The sequence below is a fragment of the Rhinatrema bivittatum genome, chromosome 4, assembly GCF_901001135.1.
Source record: "Rhinatrema bivittatum chromosome 4, aRhiBiv1.1, whole genome shotgun sequence".
NCBI classification, from domain to species: Eukaryota; Metazoa; Chordata; class Amphibia; order Gymnophiona; family Rhinatrematidae; genus Rhinatrema; species Rhinatrema bivittatum.
The window spans coordinates 364213377-364234221 of NC_042618.1; the positions used below are offsets into that span (position 1 = coordinate 364213377).

General features: G+C 43.4%; 1 protein-coding gene across 1 annotated transcript in view; it reads left to right on the plus strand.

Moving 5' to 3' along the window:
* Positions 1-20845, plus strand: part of SYN2 (synapsin II) — a 758733-nt gene that overhangs the window by 346888 nt on the left and 391000 nt on the right. The window lies entirely within an intron of this gene.

Consider the following 20845-nt stretch of genomic DNA (forward strand, 5'->3'; position numbering starts at 1 on the left):
TCATTCCTAGGAAAAAAAAAAAAATGAAAATGGTGGCTGCTGATGTAGTTTACCCCAAACAGCTTATTGCATTTTTTCTGTGGATGTTTGTTTACCAGTTTGCAGATTTAATTCAGTGTACTTAATTAATTTATTCAATTGATGCTTATATTCAGAGCAAAATTTGTAGACAAAAAAGGAAGTGGAACTCTGCAGGGCGGTAAGATGGGCGAGACCAGGACCAGGTGTGATCTCACACGCACAGACAGGCCGACTTTCTTCACGTGCTTGATGAAGATTGGAGATGCAGGATCACTGGGGTAAGGAGGCAAATAGAGAGAATGGTCCTGAGATCCTCCAGCCCTAGGCCCCGCATAAATTTGCCAGTGGTCCTTGGCAACCCCCTTTCCCCAGTGATCCTAAAGCCCTTAAGTCTAACCCCTTTATCCCTGGTGATCTTTGAGCCCCTCCTCTCCCTGGAAAACCATCTTCTCCAGCAAGTCTCCTCCTCTCCCTCCTTGGCCAGCACAGTACAAGCCAGAATCAGCCGGCTCACCTCTGCTTGAGGGGGCTGTGCTCTCTCTCCACTGTCCTCCGGCTCACCTCTGCTTGAGCGGGCTGTGCTCTCTCTCCGCTGTCCTCAGCATGGCCTGCTCCATGCCTCCTTGGGGAGTGGAAGGAAGAGAGCAGCACCACATGCTCTCCTCACTATCCTTCCTCCCAGCACATCTATCTAATCCTTTCTCCAGCCTCCTGATCACTTCACTCACATATTGCGCCCTGCTGTGATCATCTCACTCACATCTCATAGTCTCTATGGTCGCCTCACTCACAGCCCACAGTACCTTTGATTCCCTGATAATCTTTCCCCTCTTCCTCACACAACCCACAGCCTCTCCAATCCCTTTGCTCACTCTTTTGCCCTCCTACATTCCATCACTCACTTTCCTTCCCCTCCAATCCCTTCACTTACTTCCTCCCCTCCCCTCCCCCATCCATATCCCTTCATTTGAATTCTTGGTCCTATTCACCTTCAGTAGTGTGGTCACCAGCTGTAGGAAGCCAACACACCCAGGAGTGGCAGAAACAGTGGGGCAGTCAGGCATTCACCCCATGTCTTTTTTTTTTTTTAACCTTGGCTTTTGTCTCTCACAGCATCCTAAATTGTGCTTCGAGATTGCACAAAAATCAAAGCCATATGCCAGCTCCAACAATCTCTGATCTTCTCTGCTTCCTCTGAAGGGTTGGGGAGGGGCCCTGAATAATCCGTACTAGTACTGGCTCTGTTGTTTCCTCAGAGCAGCCAAAAAAGGTAGCAGAACATAGGTCTGGTACAAGGGTAGTAGGCACCCTAGGCAAACCACCTGCCTTGCGCCCGCCCCGGTCACACAGTACTGTCCCCGTCCCCCCCCCGGGTCATGCTGCCCCCACTTCCTACCTGCTTTGGTGTGCGTCTCAGGGCCGCGAGCAGTATGTGCCGCTCGTGGCCTGACAAATCTGTACTCCTCTTTGCCGCGAGCAGAGCCCTCGCAGCACCACATGGCTGCTCTTCGGCATGGAGCCCCTTACTGGTCGGCATCATAGGCGACCACCTAGTTTCACCTAATAGACGCGCTGGCTCTGGCAGAAGGCCATTCTGGGTTGCTCTGCCTGAAATTAAGCCCTTGGAAAGGGACACAAAAAGAGGTTGAATTATTATAAGACTGGAAGTGAAGTGCCCGAATGTAATCCACTTTTAAGTGCTGAACAGCAGAATACAAATAAATAAATACATTTTTAAAAGTGCCGTTCATCAAGGTCAGAGTTGAAGCCATGGCAATTGGCAGTACTGCTCACAAGTTTCAAGCTTGTGCTAATTCAAACCCTTTTTATGTCAGTTCTTTGTAGAGTCTGCTTCAGTATCATCTTTTCCCCTTCTATTCCCTGCGATACAAGAGGAGAGGTGGGGGGAGGGGCTGGATTAGGGAGCGGAGTGGCTGTCCTCTCTGTGCTGCAGGCTCATCCCCTCTCATTCTCTTCCTTACAGGCTGCCTGGAGAAGAACACCCCTGCTGCTCTGCCATTTAAGCCTGAAAATAAGTGCCAGAACTGTGCTCCTGACCATTCCCCCACAAATTAAGCCCTGCTTATATATGGGATAACAGTACAAATTCCGGTCGCTTATTCCTAAGGCCAGATTTCTGTGAACCTGATCCGAATCTGCCCAACATTCAAATTCTTGTTTGAAATGTAATTGTGGTCCTATGACTCCACTTGCAAGTGTACAGTACCCTCCCGGTCAAGGACATAGCTTCCATGTCAAGATTCCTCTGGAATGTCTTAAATGGTGTTTGGAAACATAGCCATTTCCCAAAAGTAAATAATTGCCTCAGCTGTCTTGCTTCTTCCTTATGCAGTCAGTTCTTCTGCATTCAGTTGCTCCATGTCCTTTAATTATCGATGGATTTCCAGCCACATTAACAAAGGTCTGAGAAGGAGTGCAGAAGTCTGGCTGTGCTATATTTCATAATGCCGTCTCACTATTCCTGGCCCTAGGCCTGTGTTAAGGAGGAATGGGTGGAAAGGGTGGGGATACTGTTTACCTTTAATGAAGGCCAGTTGCCAACATTTGCTAATTTGTATTGCTTATAGTGAAGTCAAAATGGCAGAATTGTAGAAACCTCTCCATTATCGGTGTAAATATCCTTAAGACTAGAAATTCACTGTTTGTAGGTTCATGAACACTTTTACTAAATGTATATATTTTTTATGTGTAGATGCTAAGGTGTTCTTACGAGGAAATAATGTGTAAGTCCCAAACTCCACCTCTAATAAAGCACTTCTTTTGCCCAAGGATTTAATTTCCTGTAATTTTGAGGGCATAAAAAATTCACAGAAATAACTGGCTGAGCAAAATCCTTTTTAATGAAAATGCTGTGAGATGTTTGCCCAGTTCTTAAATTTAGAACTTTTGAATCAGTAGGACATTATCTCTATGGGCAAAAGATGCCACTGTCTAAGAACTGTACAAGTAAACCGGCTTGTGGGCTTTTCTTGCACTTGCTCGGTCCAAAACTTAAATCTGGCTCCATGGGTCAGAGCATGATTCTTCTTCACTTCTACTGCTGCAAGTCCCTGCCTCATGAGAAAACGGTGCCTTTTCCATGTTAACTCAATAAGTTTTCGAAGTGCATTCAGAACTCGGTTGGAGGTTTATAAACGAACCTATATTTAAAACAACTACAAACTGTGATAAGTGCCTGTATAGTGGCAAAAACCACTTAACTCTGTGCCATGTTAATAAGGGCCAACAGCTATATCCTTTTCCATCTGCGGGGTACTGCTTCACGACATCATTGTAAATTCTGTTCTTCAAAATGAGGTATTATCAAATTCTTTCACATGGAGTCTGGATATCAAAATTAAATTTTTTTTGGGGGGGTGTTGTGTGTGTAAAAAGCAGATCTTGCAGCCATGAGTTTGACAACAGCAGCAATCCATCAGGATTATATAATTTAGTGCACTGAGTTGGAGCATCTTTGCTTCTTATTTTATTTGTTTTTGTTTTAGGTTTTGTTTTTTTTTTACATATTTTAACGAGGCATTTCAGCTTCACAGACTCCTGAACACTGATTAAATTAACATGCTCCCAGAAGATGTATAATGCATAGTGCTATAAGCCATTAAGCTGAAGAAAATTGCTTTTAAGATATTGCTCGCCATAGCCTTGGGACTTAGGTGTGGATATTCCCAATAACCCCAGCAGAGGTGAGCAGGAAGTACATGCAGGAGTTGAGCAAGGTCTTAAAGCATTGCCTGGGACGGAGGGTGGGGAATGAGAGCAGCACACGAGACCAGGCATGGTGCCCATCAGGACACAAGCATTTAGCAAATGAGTTTTAATTTAGAAATACGTTTTTCAGTTTGGGGTAGAGGAAAACATGGCATGTTTTATTAACCTCGGGTAGCATCCAGTTTTACCAAACTTGTACTACCTCTTTACTACTGTGCTCTGTAACAACTCATTGAGCTGAAAAATACATTCGCCCACATAACTCCCAGTTACAGGAAGACAAATCACACGCATCATTTTTCAATGATGGTATCCTTCACTTTCCAAAGAGACTCTCCCTTGTAATTGAAAATATACCGAGAGTAATCTGTCTTCCTGTGACTGGGAGTAATATGGGTGAGTGAGTGCCTCCTCCAGCACTGAGTATTTGCACTGTCAAGCTCTTGCTGACTTCGCTCCCATTTTAAGTGAAGAGCACATTTTACTTTCAGAAATTAGTGCCTACCCAAAGGTAGGCGCTAATTTCTCCGGGCACCGGGAAAGTGCACAGAAAAGCAGTAAAAACTGCTTTTCTGGGCACCCTCCGACTTAATATCATGGTGATATTAAGTTGGAGGTCCCGAAAGTTTAAAAAAGTAAAAAATTTGAAATGGGCCTGCGGCTGTCGGGTTGAAAACCGGACGCTCAATTTTGCCGGCATCTGGTTTCCGAGCCTGTGGCTGTCAGTGGGCTCGAGAACCGATGCCGGCAAAATTGAGCGTTGGCTGTCAAACCCGCTGACAGCCGCCGCTTCCGTCAAAAAAGAGGCGCTAGGGATGCGCTAGTGTCCCTAGCGCCTCTTTTTACCACTGGGCCTAATTTAAATGAATTAAGATACTGAATCGCGCGCATAGGAGAGTGGCCTCTGCGCGCGCCGGGAGAGCGGGCATTCGCCTGCTCTCCCACGTTTTTACTGTATCGGCCCGATTATGGGGGGATCCTGCACTGCCATGATAGCCCCATCTCCAACACCATGATTTCGGCATTCCAGAGCTCTGTTGCGGTTGATTCAGTCTGGGCCCCGCCTCCTCCTAAGGTCAGCCCTGATGCTGGGTACATGATGTAATGTATGGATTATTCACAGGTACCAGGGCACTATCTTAGGGTTTGAGCAAAGACCTCACAGGAACTCATGCTGTCAGGAGATTCCAAAGACTTGCAGCTGTAAGGCAACTTATTCTGTTCTCTAGAGCTGTTATTACTGTCCCCATTTTAAAACACTGTGTTGGTAGTTTCTTTAGGTCAACGCACAAACATTTGTCCACTCACATGGCCCCCTCTTTGGCCATGGCTCCCAGTAATTCTTGGGTACTGATTCTATAACCCTCTCTTCTGAGCATGACCTTCTTAACACCTGTGAACCTAAGCAACCGGGTTAGCATTGGGAGAGGCTGCCTGCAAGTCCCTCATGAGAGGCTTCTATGAAAACTAAAAAGTCATGGGATAGGAGGCGATGTCCTTTCGTGGATTACAAGCTGGTTAAAAGACAGGAAACAGAGAGTAGGATTAAATGGTCAATTTTCTCAGTGGAAAAGGGTAAACAGTGGAGTGCCTCAGGGATCTGTACTTGGACCGGTGCTTTTCAATATATTTATAAATGATCTGGAAAGGAATACGGCGAGTGAGGTTATCAAATTTGCAGATGATACAAAATTATTCAGAGTAGTTAAATCAGAAGCAGACTGTGATACATTACAGGAGGACCTTGCAAGACTGGAAGATTGGGCATCCAAACGGCAGATGAAATTTAATGTGGACAAGTGCAAGGTGTTGCATATAGGGAAAAATAACCCTTGCTGTAGTTACACGATATTAGGTTCCATATTAGGAGCTACCACCCAGGAAAAAGATCTAGGCATCATAGTGGATAATACTTTAAAATCGTCGGCTCAGTGTGCTGCGGCAGTCAAAAAAGCAAATAGAATGTTAGGAATTATTAGGAAGGGAATGGTTAATAGAACGGAAAATGTCATAATGCCTCTGTATCGCTCCATGGTGAGACCGCACCTTGAATACTGTGTACAATTCTGGTCGCCGCATCTCAAAAAAGATATAATTGAGATGGAGAAGGTACAGAGAAGGGCAACCAAAATGATAAAGGGGATGGAACTGCTCCCCTATGAGGAAAGACTAAAGAGGTTAGGGCTGTTCGGCTTGGAGAAGAGATGGCTGAGGGGGGATATGATAGAGGTCTTTAAGATCATGAGAGGTCTTGAACGAGTACATGTGACTCGGTTATTTACACTTTCGAATAATAGAAGGACTAGGGGGCATTCCATGAAGTTAGCAAGTAACACATTTAAGACTAATCAGAGACAATTCTTTTTCACTCAACGCACAATAAAGCTCTGGAATTTGTTGCCAGAGGAGGTAGTTAGTGCAGTTAGTGTAGCTGGGTTCAAAAAAGGTTTGGATAAGTTCTTGGAGGAGAAGTCCATTAATGGCTATTAATCAATTATACTTAGGGAATAGCCACTGCTATTAATTGCATCAGTAGCATGGGTTCTTCTTAGTGTTTGGGTAATTGCCAGGTTCTTGTGGCCTGGTTTTGGCCTCTGTTGGAAACAGGATGCTGGGCTTGATGGGCCCTTGGTCTGACCCAGCATGGCAATTTCTTATGTTCTTATGTTCAGTGAGCCGATCTTATCGGTAACTTGGACCACAATTCCGTGGGATCTGTGAGTAGACACCATCTGGGCCTTGGCATCCCTGATCAGCTGCTATTCATGTTCCAATGAGTGGTGCATGACAAATCCCACATTTTAACCTGGTGGCCAGACAGTGATACGCTGCTGGACCTAATGATAGGGGCTGGATTCTTTTCTGCCCCAAACAAAAAGAGATCCTCTGGCTCTGCTGCCAAAAACAGGAGCTACTCCAGTTGGGAAGTTTGCTGCTGCAATAAGTATTGTTTTTTTCTAATTATTTTGTAAACATCTGAAATGCTGCTCCCTTAGAAATAAACTGCAAAGTCTTTGGGAACATCATATCTGTGTGCAGTACCGTTTGGGGCATTGTGGTTCAAATCAACATCTTTTTGATCTATAAAAAAGAAGAACCCATGTGCTTGTGCTAAAAGGTAAATATCAAGCACCGATTACTAAGGATGTGTTTTGGATGAAACGGAACAGGAAATTTTAGCCAAATTTTCCATATCAGTTCATTTTGAAAATGAAACAATACAAAAACAACCAAAATTTCTTTTTTTTTTTTTTAAAGTTGTCCAGTCCCTGCCCTACCAATGCACCAGCCTCCCTCAGACCCTCTTTCCCAACACTCGATACTGTAAGGCCGCGGTAGAAACAGTGCGGCAGTGTCAGGCGCACCCTTCCTCCCCGCACGCACAGTTCTCTTGACCTAGCGCCTGATACTCTCTTCTAATTGCATGCAAATGCATGCCGCGGCTGTGAAGCGTTAGGGAAGGGTTATGCCTGCGCAACCCATTTTACTGTATAGGCGCTTAATACAGCGCCTATACAGTAACCTGGGTGCGCTGGTACCTGTCATTTCAAATGTCATTTCAAATGACATTTGAAATGACAGGCACCAGGAAGTGTAAAAAACAAAATTTTTAAATACCTGTCGGAGGGCCGCGTGGGTCCAGGCGGGCGGCGGGATCCGGGGGGCGGGTGGTCGCGTGTTAAATCTAGGCCGCGGGCGGGTGGGTGCCTGTTTCAGGTGGCAGGGGCGGGTGGACGCGTGTTAGTTTCAGACGGCCGGCGGCGGGAGCCAGGGGGCGGGTGGTCGCGTGTTAAATCTAGGCTGGGTCGCACAGACGCGCATTCATCCAGGCGGAGGAGCTGGCGGCGAAAGCTGCCGGCTCCTCCGCCTGGATGAATGAATGCGCGCCTTTGCGCCCCATGCGATTTGGTGCTCAAGGCAGTCACATGCCGTGACGTCGGGCGTCGTGACATCACACCTTGAGCGCCGAATCGCAGGGGTCGCACAGTCTCGCATTCATTCACTGCCGGTGGGGGCTGCCGGCTCCTCCGCCTGGATGAATGCGCGTCTGTGCGACCCGGCCTAGATTTAACACGCGAACACCCGCCCCCCGGCCGTCTGAAACTAACGCGCGTCCACCCGCCCCCGCCACCGCTGCCTGGAACAGGCGCCCACCCGTCCGCGGCCTAGATTTAACACACGACCACCCGCCCCCCGGCTCCCACCGCCGGCCGCCTGGACCCACGCGGCCCTCCGACAGGTATTTAAAAATTTTTATTTTTTTTTCTGACAGGTTTTATGTGTCCCACAGCATTACATTTTCTCGATCATCTCTGTATCGCTTTTTTTTTTTATTGTTTTTTATTGTGTTTGAGTATCTTAAGCGGTGTCGATGGATTTGTTACTAGACTCACAGTCCTAACACCTACTAGGGGGAGGCGGTAAACTAACAGGTTAAGGCCGCGGCAAAACAGCGGGTTACTAAGGAGATAATATCAGCGCCCGTTACAGTATCGGAGGGGAATAGCTAATTCCTTCATTATAGAGCTAATTCGTTCATTTACACATCATATACATGCTGCGTGCGGAAAGGGTTATGCATCTGTTTTACGAAGTGCTAAGGACGCGTGAAACTGGAGACTGTATCGCTGGATCGCCTTACTCGTCTGTATTGTGCGCTCCCAGCACGTTACAGACGGGGAATCTTTAACCGCACGTTACTGTATCGACCTGACAGTCTTTAAAATCCATTCAAAATCTTCACAGGGCAAGAGCGATCGTGAGTCTCTCCCGCCCCGCTGCTGCCACCGTTTCAAATGGCGCCGGCAGACTGAGGCCAGTGCCATTATTACTTTGTTCCATGCAAAATGGCATCAACCTGAGTTTGGCCAGTGCCATTTTTGTACAGAGGAAAGTAATAATTACGCTGGCCTCGGTCTGCTGGTGCCATTTGAGATAGCAGCAGCAGCAGGGTAGGAACAACCAGGGATTGCTCCTGTTCTCTGACAATTTAAATGGATGTTAAGGACTTCATAGGGTAAGAGGGTCTGGAGGAAGCTAGGGGCATTGGGGAAGGTCCTGGGAGGTGGTTATTTAGTAATTTGATTGTTTTTGTGGACAATTCTTTTGCTTTAATTTATTTTATTTTTCTTTTTTCTTTCATTTATTTTGTTTTGTTTTTGTTTCAAATTAACAAAATAAAACAAAAAATAAACAAATGAAAAAAAGTCTGTGCATTCACCTGGCAGCTACATACCGTTCCCGCCAGTCTTCTAGGTCATATATCTTTAGGTCCTTAATTCTCATGTCATAGGGCATTTGGTGAAAAAGTATCCATCTCAGGCACAAAGGTAACAAAATTATTTGTTGCAATAAAAATGCACGTCAAGATTTCTTATCTCTGCAACTGCATCTTCCTGAGCATGGATGGCAGGAAAAGGTGATGCCAAGTTTCCCGACTGTATGCAGTCAGACTAGTATTTCTGCGGTGGTAGAACATGAAAAGAAATGAAATTCTGTTGGGTAGGGGGAATGTTTTCCTCGGCTGCTGGTGACAGACACTCCTGACTGTGTGATGGGGGAGTCATTTCAACTCTTGCTGAGTATTGGTTTCCATTAATTTACTGACAGTGCTAGCAGTCACCATTTTCCATCACTCACAAGGTCTGTTCCTCAGTGGGGGTCTCATATTTCTTGCATTTTCCTTCCGAGATAACTGCAGTTCCACTGTTGCTTGGTGCAATGTGAATGCACCATGGGCTTTTCATTCAGCCTAGAGTAATAATTATTTTTTGAGGGAGGGGAGTTGGCAGGATAATAAACAGAGGAATGTTATAGTACGACTGCATGCGCCTTGTATCATTATGTAAATGCACAATAATGTAATAGTGATGGGTTTAGATGTGATGTCGGCACTGCCGTGTATGTAAAATTCTCTGAGATTAGCCGCTGTTGCAGATGTGTTGCAGTACAAGTTCAGCCAGCTGGTGGCAGTGGCTTACCACAATTTGTCCTCACCTACAGCTTGCTACAATGCTTAAATTGAAAATGACATTTACTGGGCATTATGGAAACTTTCAAGGCAATTAGTGACATTTATGCTGCATCAATTAAACATTTCTCTTGTAAGCTAGTGTTTTTGGAGTTCTTTAAGCTATTCCCTAGCACTTGTTATATTTTACTTCTGAAGTGTTATCGGTGTGCGCAGCCCTGGACATATGCGGGGAGTGTAGAAAGATATGAATGTTCCCTAAAGTGAGATTTACAGTATAACCAAGAGCAAAGAGGCAAGAAGAAAAGATTAAATGCCTTGGTACTGGGAAAAGCTGTGGCCAGGATAGTGTCACAAATAACCTCACGCATATTGGCTGCGTCACACATGACTTGGCACAAAGCTGAGGGGATAATATATTTTAAGCTGTTTCAAACGTGGCCACTTCCTGGGGGTGTAGGGGGGAATTGTCTGGGAACTGCTTAAAGTATTTCAAAAAAAGACAAATTAAAAGTGAATTTGTTTATTAATACAGACTGTTGCTACTTACTGAATCAACTTTGGCACTGCTTGGTGAGTTGTATTTCCTTTCAGCTTAACCAATTTAGATTCAGAGCTGGTTGCCCTGAGCCCCTGCCCATATTCATGGTTTCAATCCGCAGGGTAAACTGGTTGATGCATTTTACCTTTACAGCAGATCTCTGCAAAGTATCAATAGAAAAGTTTTCTTGTAAAAAAAAAAAATATTATGAAGCAAGGTGTCATGGAGGTGAAGACAGTGATGTGCGAGGTTTGCTTTCACAGGGTAAGAGAGGCAGTATTGTGAAAATAATCATTGCTATACATTTTATTTACAGAAGAGGGCAGCACACTCCAGTAGAGGACAGGATATTCTAGGGATTTTTCCTAACATACAGTGAAATGGAGGCAATACTAATCAATTGAGAGCCCAATGTGTTAAGACATGAGTAAAAAAAATGTCCACTGAACTTCAGTGTAAATCTTCTTTACACATGTGCTAAAAATAGAATGAGCCCTCAATACAGTGCTAATGGTATGCATATGGCTTGACAGTTTTAAAAAGGGTCCTAATCTGAAAATGTGCACATAGAAATATACTTAGTGTGCATATACATGATTTACCTGCATAAACCAGGATTTCTGCACAGAAAACTTGCGCACAAGTCATATTTTCTTAATATCAAACATGTGCACGAAGCATGTTCAATGCATATAAAACATGATTCATGCACACAAATCTTGTTTTCCTTCATGTAAATCCCCAAGTATATTAGCCCCACACCACAAATCCCCGGTTCAGTCCTGTGGACTAACACTAACCCCCAGAAACTGTACTCCACTTCTCGCTGCACAGCGACCCTTTGGAAAACTGCACAACCAATACCCACAGAAAATTATGCACGTGCTTTTCCACACACAGAGGAGAGGCATTCAAGGGGGTGGAAGCTGGGTGGAGTTGATATGTAGCACATATTTTTGATTTTAAAAAGACTGCCTGTAAATTCTCTCGGCAAAACTACACCCAGCAAATAGCAGGTGTAATAATTGTGTATGCATTGTTTTGCCTGAGTAATTTTCAAAGTATGCTTGCACTTTTGCTTTGAAAATTAGGGTAAAATCTGCACGTAAAACATATCTGCAGACTTTATGCTGGTTAAAATTTGCCCCCCTTAGAACTTGATTCTCTAAAGCTTTTCTCTACTTTGTGTCTACACTAGAAAAAAAAAAAAGGTGTTAGGATCCTAATGTGATTCTGAATGGGAGGAATTACTTTCAAAGGGTTTAATATATCAAATGTTGACTTGTCTGCACCTCAACTGATTAACTTATTGAATTAATTGCCCAATTAAGCTTAACATTTAGAACAGATCTTCAAACATTTTCCACAATGTTTTATCAGACAGAAAATAGAAGCTCTACCCTGGGGAAAAGTAGGGGAGAAGTGGACTGATCAATGTCAGCAACAAGAAGTCATTGTGGTCACACCATCATATGGTCTAAGAACTCATAAGCCAAGTAGGGTTTGGCCTGACTAGTATTTTAGATTGGAAACTTCTGAAGAGCACTAGATGGTATAAGTGCTATGGGTGGATCAGGATGGTGAACTCTGAGCCAATACAAAACTATTGAATTAGCACATCATTTTTAGTGTAAAAACGATGTTAACTTTTGAATGTGGCTCTTTGAGATTAATATGATGAAGCAGCTCAGTAACTGACAAAGTTCATGCCTTGTTGCTCCAATGCACATCTTCAGATCTGTCAGTAGTAAACAGATGATGTTCTCCTTGAACATTAATAAGCATAACTTCTTGGCTCTCTTAGAAAACTTCAGTCCTCAAGTGCCACAAATATATCTGGTTTTCAGGAAATTGATTTCGGATATACCTCATTGTTAATGGCATGAATTCCCATGCAAGTAAACATCAGGATGCATAAGAAGCCTTGGTATATGCATCATTGCCAAAACCTCAGTGAGAGAAAACAAAATTGCAGAGAATATCTGCTAGAAATACGTTACAAAAAAGTTTTCTGGGACAGACGAAAAAACTATAGCAGGAAGAGTGGTTGTAAAAGAAGAACTGATAGAAAGGGGGCTTTTTGGAGAAAGTTGATTTCCATTTCATGGTCTCCAATTCTCTGAGCAAAAAGATAAACTTGAGTTGCATTCCCTGTTACCCTTTGCTCTTTGATGACAACAGTAAGCTCAGATTGATTGTCAGCCTTCCCTCTTGTCTTTACGTACTAGCCTGCTGGACACATCATGGTAGCAAGAAGGCAGGCATTCATCAGTTGGAGTCACAGCAAGTGAATTAATCCTCAAAGAAAAGCTGTGTGCATCCAGATAACATCAAGGTGCAGGAACAGAAGCTGATTGAAGTAATCGCTATAGAGCTCCAGCAAGGCTGATGAAAATTAAGCACTCCCTTGTTCGAACAGACTGTGTGTTATGGGGAACAAAAGGAGTGTTTTAAGCTGTGGGGTCAAGATGTAAAAGTCTTCTGAACAGATAAAGATTTCCAGGTAATTTTACCTGGTTAGCTTTATCCTGAAATTCAGTGACACTTATCCAGCTAAAAATGCCATTGAATATTCGGATAAATCTACCTGGGAAATTCAGCCGGACCAACCTCCCCTTAACAATTGAAGTGGGAAGAAAGGGGAAATCTTCCTTTTAGAGATATTGAAAAGCCTGGAGAGTGGGGAGGGGCACCAATGAAATCTCACTGCAGGGATTGTTGCATTTCATGGACATGCAAATGCTCATGATTGATGTCAGATATCAAGAAAGAGGTTTCCACAATAGCACAGCACCCTTGGAACAGCAGTGCCTGGAGCAGACATCATGATTCGCCCCCACCTAAGAATGGCCTTTGTCCTAATACACACACCATTTTTATTCTATGGCAACAAACGTACAGGGAAAACTACTAAATATTTAAGGGATGTGCAGCCCCAAAATTTTTTGTTTGGTTAGTTTTTTTCATTTTGGGCAGGGGGGGGTGTTGTCAAAATTCAATTAATTACATTTTTTTGGGGTTCAATTTGTTTGCCAACAAAAATAAAAATTAAATAAGAAAAAAACCTCCCCAAAACCGGGTTACAGGCAGGACCAGGCCTCAGCATCAAGGCCCAATCCAAGGCCTGGTCCTGTAGCTGAGGCATGGTCCTGGTGCAAGGGACCCTAGGTGATGAGATTAGGCCTCAGGCCAGACTCTAGTGCCAGGACTGGGCCTAGGTCTTGATGATGGAACTAAACCTCACACCAGGCCCCTGTGCTGGTGCTAGGTCTAGGCCTTGGCAATGGGACGAGACCTCTGGCTAGGGCCCAACATTGGGCATAGGCCTCAGCAATGTGACCAGGCCTTGAGCCTGGCCCTAAGTCTAGGTATTGGTAATGGGACCAGACTTTGGACCGGGCCCTCATGCCAGACCTAGGCGTAGGCCTCAGCATCTGGCCCAGCAACTGGTCTAATTTTTTTAATGTACAGATATGAAAATGCCCAAAGATGTTCAGGTATTTTTGTAAAAGGCTATTTTTGCTTCATTTCACTTGGAACGAACCAAAAATGACCTCATTTGTTGCATTTTACACATTTGTTTTAAGCGAATGCAGATCCCTAGAATTTATATGGAAGATGAAAATTGCAGATTGTAATCACAAGATAAATAGGAATAGGTCTATTTTATTTGTGATTTTGGTGTAATTTGGATGTTTGTTGGTACTGATTCTGTGCACACCTGTTAATTTTCAAAGTGGATTTACTGTATATGCATAAATCTGCTTTGAAAATTCTGGTTAATGTCTGTGAGTAAAAAGTACTCATAGATTTTAGTCCATGCACCTGAAAATAACCCTCCCCATGAGTGCTCTTTTACACCCATAGTGACGAGACATTCCAGGGGATGGATTCTAAAAAGTATGCATGTAAATTCTCTTGGCAAAACTACACATACCGAGCAACAGGTGGACTTATGTACGGAAGGCCACTTTGAACATTGGTGTAATTTATGCGCATATTTCTTGGCTATATTATGCACATTTGTTACAAATTTACCCTATAATTACTGTGGCAACATATTCTACCTTGCTAAGTACATGACAATTTTAATGTATTTTATTTTCATCCCAGATAGTTGCTTAGTAACTTTACTCTGCAGGTTAGAAAATGTTTAACCTTACTTCTTCCACAGTATGGACCTTTCTTGTGGCATCTTAATGTATCCTATTTCTGCCAACAAACTGACTTGTTAAAAGACCAATAATGTCATAAATTAGTGGTAATACCTGTGGAATGGACAAAAAGCTGTCTAGACCTTACCGATGTAAGGAGCCATGATTTTCATTTTATCTTTTATTAAATTTTATAATGCAAAAACATGAAAATAACAATGAAAATTAAGGTAATTTAACACAGATCTCAAATAGATTATAGTACAGAAAAAGTAACATCACAAAGGAAAATATCAAAGTAGAAAGCCAACAATTCACTAATAGGAGGGCGGCAAGAAAAAATGGAAGAGGAAATAAAGACAAGAAAAACATAGAAAGATGTAGAATCCGCTGCAAAGTAGATTCCTATTTTCAGTTACCGCAAGTTACAACTGCCTCACTGACTTCATTCAAGTTACAGGGACTACCAGCAATAAGCTTAGTGGACCTCCCTTATCGAAATTTCCATAACTGATCTGGGTAAGCAGAACTATAAGTGCTACCTGCATACTTAACAATCGGCCAAATTTTCAAAGGCCTATGCGCATAAAAACTGGTGTTTACACATGTGGGCCGGGCCTTGCGCGTAAACCCCAGTATATGCACAAGTGCCAGGCCCTGAAAAAGGGGCAAGCTGGGGTGGGCGTGGTGGGACAGAGACCGGCTGGGACAGCGGCCATTAGCCACTGTCCTAGGAAAGCGTGCGCCCTTAGTTGGCCGGCGTGCAGAAACTGCTTCTGCTCCAGAGGAGCAGTAAGTGCTAAGATAAAATAATTTTGGGTAGCTAGGTAGGGGTTAGGGGTAGGGATGGAAAGGGGAAAGGGAAGGAAGGTTAGGCAGAGGGTAGGGAAGTTCCCTCCCAGTCCCCTCCTTAATTGGAGGGGACTGGGAGGGAACTAGAGGAGGCCGATTGTGTTGCATTAGCACGCACAGGTTATAAAATTATCACGTCCATGTGCGCGTGCCAGGAACAGCGCGCACATGGACGCATAAGCAGTCTTTTTAAAATCAATCTCAAAATGTTTAGAGGGAAAATTTGCAAGAAAAGAAGTCTCTATAGAAAGTACTTGAAAGCATAACTCTACAACTTGCCAATGCAAGATAAGACAGGCTAAGAGAGAATTTGAAAAGAAGTTGGCCATAGAGGCAAAAACTCACAGTAAAACCTTTTTAAAATATATGCGAAGCAGAAAGCCTGTGAGGGAGTCAGTTGGACTGCTAGATGATCGAGGGATTAAAGGGGCACTTAGAGAAGATAAGGCCGTCGCGGAAAGATTAAATGATTTCTTTGCTTCGGTGTTTACTGAAGAGTATGTTGGGGAGGTACCCATTCCGGAGAAGGTTTTCATGGGTAATGATTCAGATGGACTGAACCAAATCATGGTGAACTTAGAAGATGTGGTAGGCCTGATTGACAAACTGAAGAGTAGTAAATCACCTGGACCAGATGGTATACACCCCAGGGTTCTGAAGGAATTAAAAAATGAAATTTCAGACCTATTAGTAAAAATGTGTAACCTATCATTAAAATCATCCATTGCACCTGAAGACTGGAGGGTGGCTAATGTAACCCCAATATTTAAAAAGGGCTCCAGGGGTGATCCGGGAAACTACAGACCGGTTAGCCTGACTTCAGTGCCAGGAAAAATAGTGGAAAGTGTTGTAAGCATCAAAATCACAGAACATATAGAAAAACATGGTTTAATGGAACAAAGTCAGCATGGCTTTACCCAGGGCAAGTCTTGCCTCACAAATCTGCTTCACTTTTTTGAAGGAGTTAATAAATATGTGGATAAAGGTGAACCGGTAGATATAGTATACATGGATTTTCAGAAGGCGTTTGACAAAGTTCCTCATGAGAGGCTTCTAGGAAAAGTAAAAAGTCATGGGATAGGTGGCGATGTCCTTTCATGGATTACAAACTGGCTAAAAGACAGGAAACAGAGAGTAGGATTAAATGGACAATTTTCTCAGTGGAAGGGAGTGGGCAGTGGAGTGCCTCAGGGATCTGTATTGAGACCTGTACTTTTCAATATATTTATAAATGATCTGGAAAGAAATACGACGAGTGAGGTAATCAAATTTGCAGATGATACAAAATTGTTCAGAGTAGTTAAATCACAAGCAGATTGTGATAAATTGCAGGAAGACCTTGTGAGGCTGGGAAATTGGGCATCAAAATGGCAGATGAAATTTAATGTGCATAAGTACAAGGTGATGCATATAGGGAAAAATAACCCATGCTATAGTTACACAATGTTAGGTTCCATATTAGGAGCTACCACCCAAGAAAGAGATCTAGGCATCATAGTGGATAACATATTGAAATCATCGGTTCAGTGTGTGCGCCAGTCAAAAAAGCAAACAGAATGTTGGGAATTATTAGAAAGAGGTTGGTGAATAAAACGGAAAATGTCATAATACCTCTGTATCGCTCCATGGTGAGACCACACCTTGAATACTGTGTATAATTCTTGTCGCCACATATCAAAAAAGATATAGTTGCGATGGAGAACGTACAGAGAAGGGTGACCAAAATGATAAAGGGGATGAAACAGCTCCCCTATGAGGAAAAACTAAAGAGGTTAGGACTTTTCAGCTTGGAGAAGAGACAGGGGATATGATAGAGGTGTTTAAAATCATGAGAGGTCTAGAACGGGTAAATGTGAATCAGTTATTTACTCTTTCGGATTAGGGGGCACTCCATGAAGTTAGCATGTAGTACATTTAAAACTAATCGGAGAAAGTTCTTTTTTACTCAACACACAATTAAACTCTGGAATTTGTTGCTAGAGTATCTGGTTAGTGCAGTTAGTGTAGCTGTGTTTAGAAAAGGATTGGATAAGTTCTTGAAGGAGAAGTCCATTACCTGCTATTAATTAAGTTGACTTAGAAAATAGCCACTGCTATTACTAGCAATAGTAGCATGGAATAGACTTAGTTTTTGGGTACTTGCCAGGTTCTTATGGCCTGGATTGGCCACTGTTGGAAGCAGAATGCCGGGCTTGATGGACCCTTGGTCTGACCCAGTATGGCATGTTCTTAGGTGAATTATTACAGTAGCTGCTACATATCCTCAAAAACATAGAAAAAACTTAGAGATGTACTTTCTCGCATCATGACAGGAAAGAAAATTGCATTCTACTCATGTTGTTTTTAGCAGTTCTGCTCATGGTGGTGTTCATCCTCCTCCAGCTTTTCAAATGCGTTGGTTTTCACTTTTATATTTTGCCTTTAGGAGTCATCTTTATTCGACATAGATAGAGGGGTGCTGCTAGCATTCATTTTGTAGCTACAATCAGAAAACTAATATCAAGTTTTCCAACAGGCATTAGCAGTAGTGTATCCGGTGGAAATATCCCAGCCCTACAGACACACAATCACGGTTTTGTTTTAACTTGCATTATAGTGACATAGAGTTAATGTGTGTCAGGGGAATCATGAGAAAAAGTAGCTGCAGCTTTCAGTGTACTGCGCTCGTGGTTAGATAGTGCCAGCCATGGACCTGTTCATATCACACAGAAGTGATGTGGCCATCTTTCTTTGTTGTGGGTAAAGAGAACAAAGTGGATTGTCAGCAGGTGCAGAGGCAAGTGGACAGTGAATTACTAAAATGTACTGTTTATACAAAATGGCAGTAGTAATCTATACGGCGAGTGTTAGAAAAACATAAGTCTCAAAGTTTTTTTTAAAGAAGGTTCTGAAGGCAAAGAATAAGCTCAGCAAGTGTTTATGGAGTATCCACAGCTGCCAGTACAGCAGCAGGTAGTGTTATCCCCCCCCATTTCCAAGACCACCATCATCAACATAACTACAAGAAGAATTTCAGTCTGGCACAGGAACCAGCAAACTTGTCCTTTCTCCTAAGTCCTAACCCTATAGGCAAAAGCAAGAAAGAATGTCACGCAAGCTGGCAGAACTTACGGGGGGAAAAAACCCAGGAAAACAAACCTAGGGTCCTGCTACTCACTCAGCCCTACAGCAACTAGGAAAAAAGAAATACTCTCCAGTCCCTTCAAGGTTAAAATCGTAGCACTGTATTCAGTCCCTTCTAATTTAAACATCTGTTTTGGGGTGTTTTTGCATGATGCAATGCTATTTGAGGCCGTAATGTCTCAGTAATCATACATGTCACAAACAATTTTCACCACTAGAAGTCTGTGAGTCATTGAAATGTTGTAGTGTGAGAGACGAACACAGAGAAGCCAGAATTTAAAAGTATCTGACATTTTTCCAAAAAGTGCCATTTGCCAACTTTTTAATTGATGTCTTCCATTGCCAACCTGAATGACATAAATGTACTCTTTTAGTTTCGGAAGGCCCCAGTCACATCAAAATGTCAACAAAATGATTCAGGACTTCATGCATGCTGGAAGCTTCCTGAAAAATGGCTCCAAGTGTCACTTCAAATTGATAGTTTGTGGAATTAATACCAGCAGAAGGGAAATAATAGCCACAGAAGATAAACTTTTTATTAATTACTACTAGCACTAAAGCCCGTCCAAGGACAGGGCAAGCTGGTCTATCTCACCATCCCTTTTTCTTTTATTGCTACTTTCTGTTATCTCCACTTCCCTACAGTTTTCTGTCACTTTCCTCCTCTTCCCTCCCCATAACTGGTGGTTCTCTCTTCAGCAGCTTCAGATCTCTGTCCCTTACGCTGATGGGGTGATGGGGGGCCCTGGCAGCACTCTGATCTCTCCATTGCCTCCGTGGGTCTCTCTCTCTGCCCTCCATCAGCAGGGGGTGGGGAGTCCTGCCATCACATCAGCCTCTCCAGCACCACCGTGAGTTTCTCTCTCTCCCCTCCACTGGGAGTGCTGGGGATTCCTCGCCAGCACTCAGGCCTATCCAGTGCTGCTGTGGCTATCTGTCTCTCCTTCATCAGTGGAGGGGTTTCCCTTCCAGCACTCTGGCCTCTTCAGCGCTGCTGCTGGTGTCTGTCTCTCCTCTGCCGATGGGTGGGGGGAGGGGGGTTCCCACTGGCACTCCGGCTTTCCTGGCTTCGCCACAAGTCTCTGTCTCTTCTCTGCTGGCAGAGAGTAAGGGCCTACTGGCACTGCAGTCTTTCCTCAACTGCAGATCTTAGGTCTGCTTTTGATTCCTCCTACTGTCAATCATGGCAATGCAGGGGCGGGGCATGTTTCAGAGGGTGGAGAACAGAGGATCTCATTTGTCAATCAATTCCAGCAATGCAGGAATGGGGAACTTTTCAGGGGTTGCTTATTTGCATACCATCAACGCGGGTGAAGGGCAACTTTCCTCGTTATGATTGTTAGAAATTTTCTTCTCTGTCTTCTCTAAGCAGTTTGCTCGGAAGTGCATAAAGGTCCTTAAAGTTGTACAGATTTCCATGCCTTTAAGATGAGTGTTGTACCGGTTTCAAAATATTTAGGGGTCAGAAACCTCTTGGCATCTTACTAAATTTACCACTGCTTGACCTTTAGCAGATCAATCACTTTGTAAAGCAGGAGCAAAACTGGAATCCTAATATTGAAATAAAAAAATGTATTAACCCTAAACAACCAAAGTTTCAATGTCATATGAAGACCTCCATTAGAGCTTGAGATTGAATTGTCTGTTTCTTGTGGGCTGATAAAGGACTTTTGTCAGATTGAAATATTGTGTACCTATTATTTTCCCTCTAAAGACAAAAGCAGAAAATTCATTAAGTTTTTCTGCTATGGTTTTTATTCTTCCTGTGTGCTCCCTTTACCGCTTGGTCCCTCACAGGCTCCTTGCTTTAGATGTACTTGGAAAAGGTTTTATTATTGGTTTTTACCTCTGAGACAAGTTTCTCCTTAAGGTCTCTCTTGGCCTGCCTTACGGGCCGATACAGTAAAAGTCACGGGAGAGTGGGCGAGCGCCCGCTCTCCCGGCACGCGCTCAGGCCACTCTCCTGTGCGTGTGATTTAGTATCAGCTCGCATGCAAATGAGGGCCCTCGGTAAAAAGAGGCGCTAGGGACACTAGCGCATCCCTATCGCCTCTTTTTTGACAGGAGTGGTGGCTGTCAGCAAGTTTGACAGCCGACGCCCAATTTTGCCGGCGTCGGTTCTCAAACCCGCTGACAGCCACGGGTTTGGAAACCGGACGCCGTCAAAATTGAGCGTCCAGTTTTCAATCCGAGAGCCACGGGCCGATTTTACTTTTTTTTATTTTAAATTATTTTTAACTTTTGGAACCTCCAACTTAATATTGCCATGATATTAAGTCGGAAGGTGTACAGAAAAGCAGTACAGAAAAGCAGTCAGAACTAGAGTAATTAAAATCTCCCATTACTGTGTTCCCAATTTTATTAGCCTGTCTAATCTCAATTGGTATTTCACACTCTGCTCCATCATCCTTGGACTCTATTCTGGATTAATCTATTTGTGCTCCCTGATCAGTT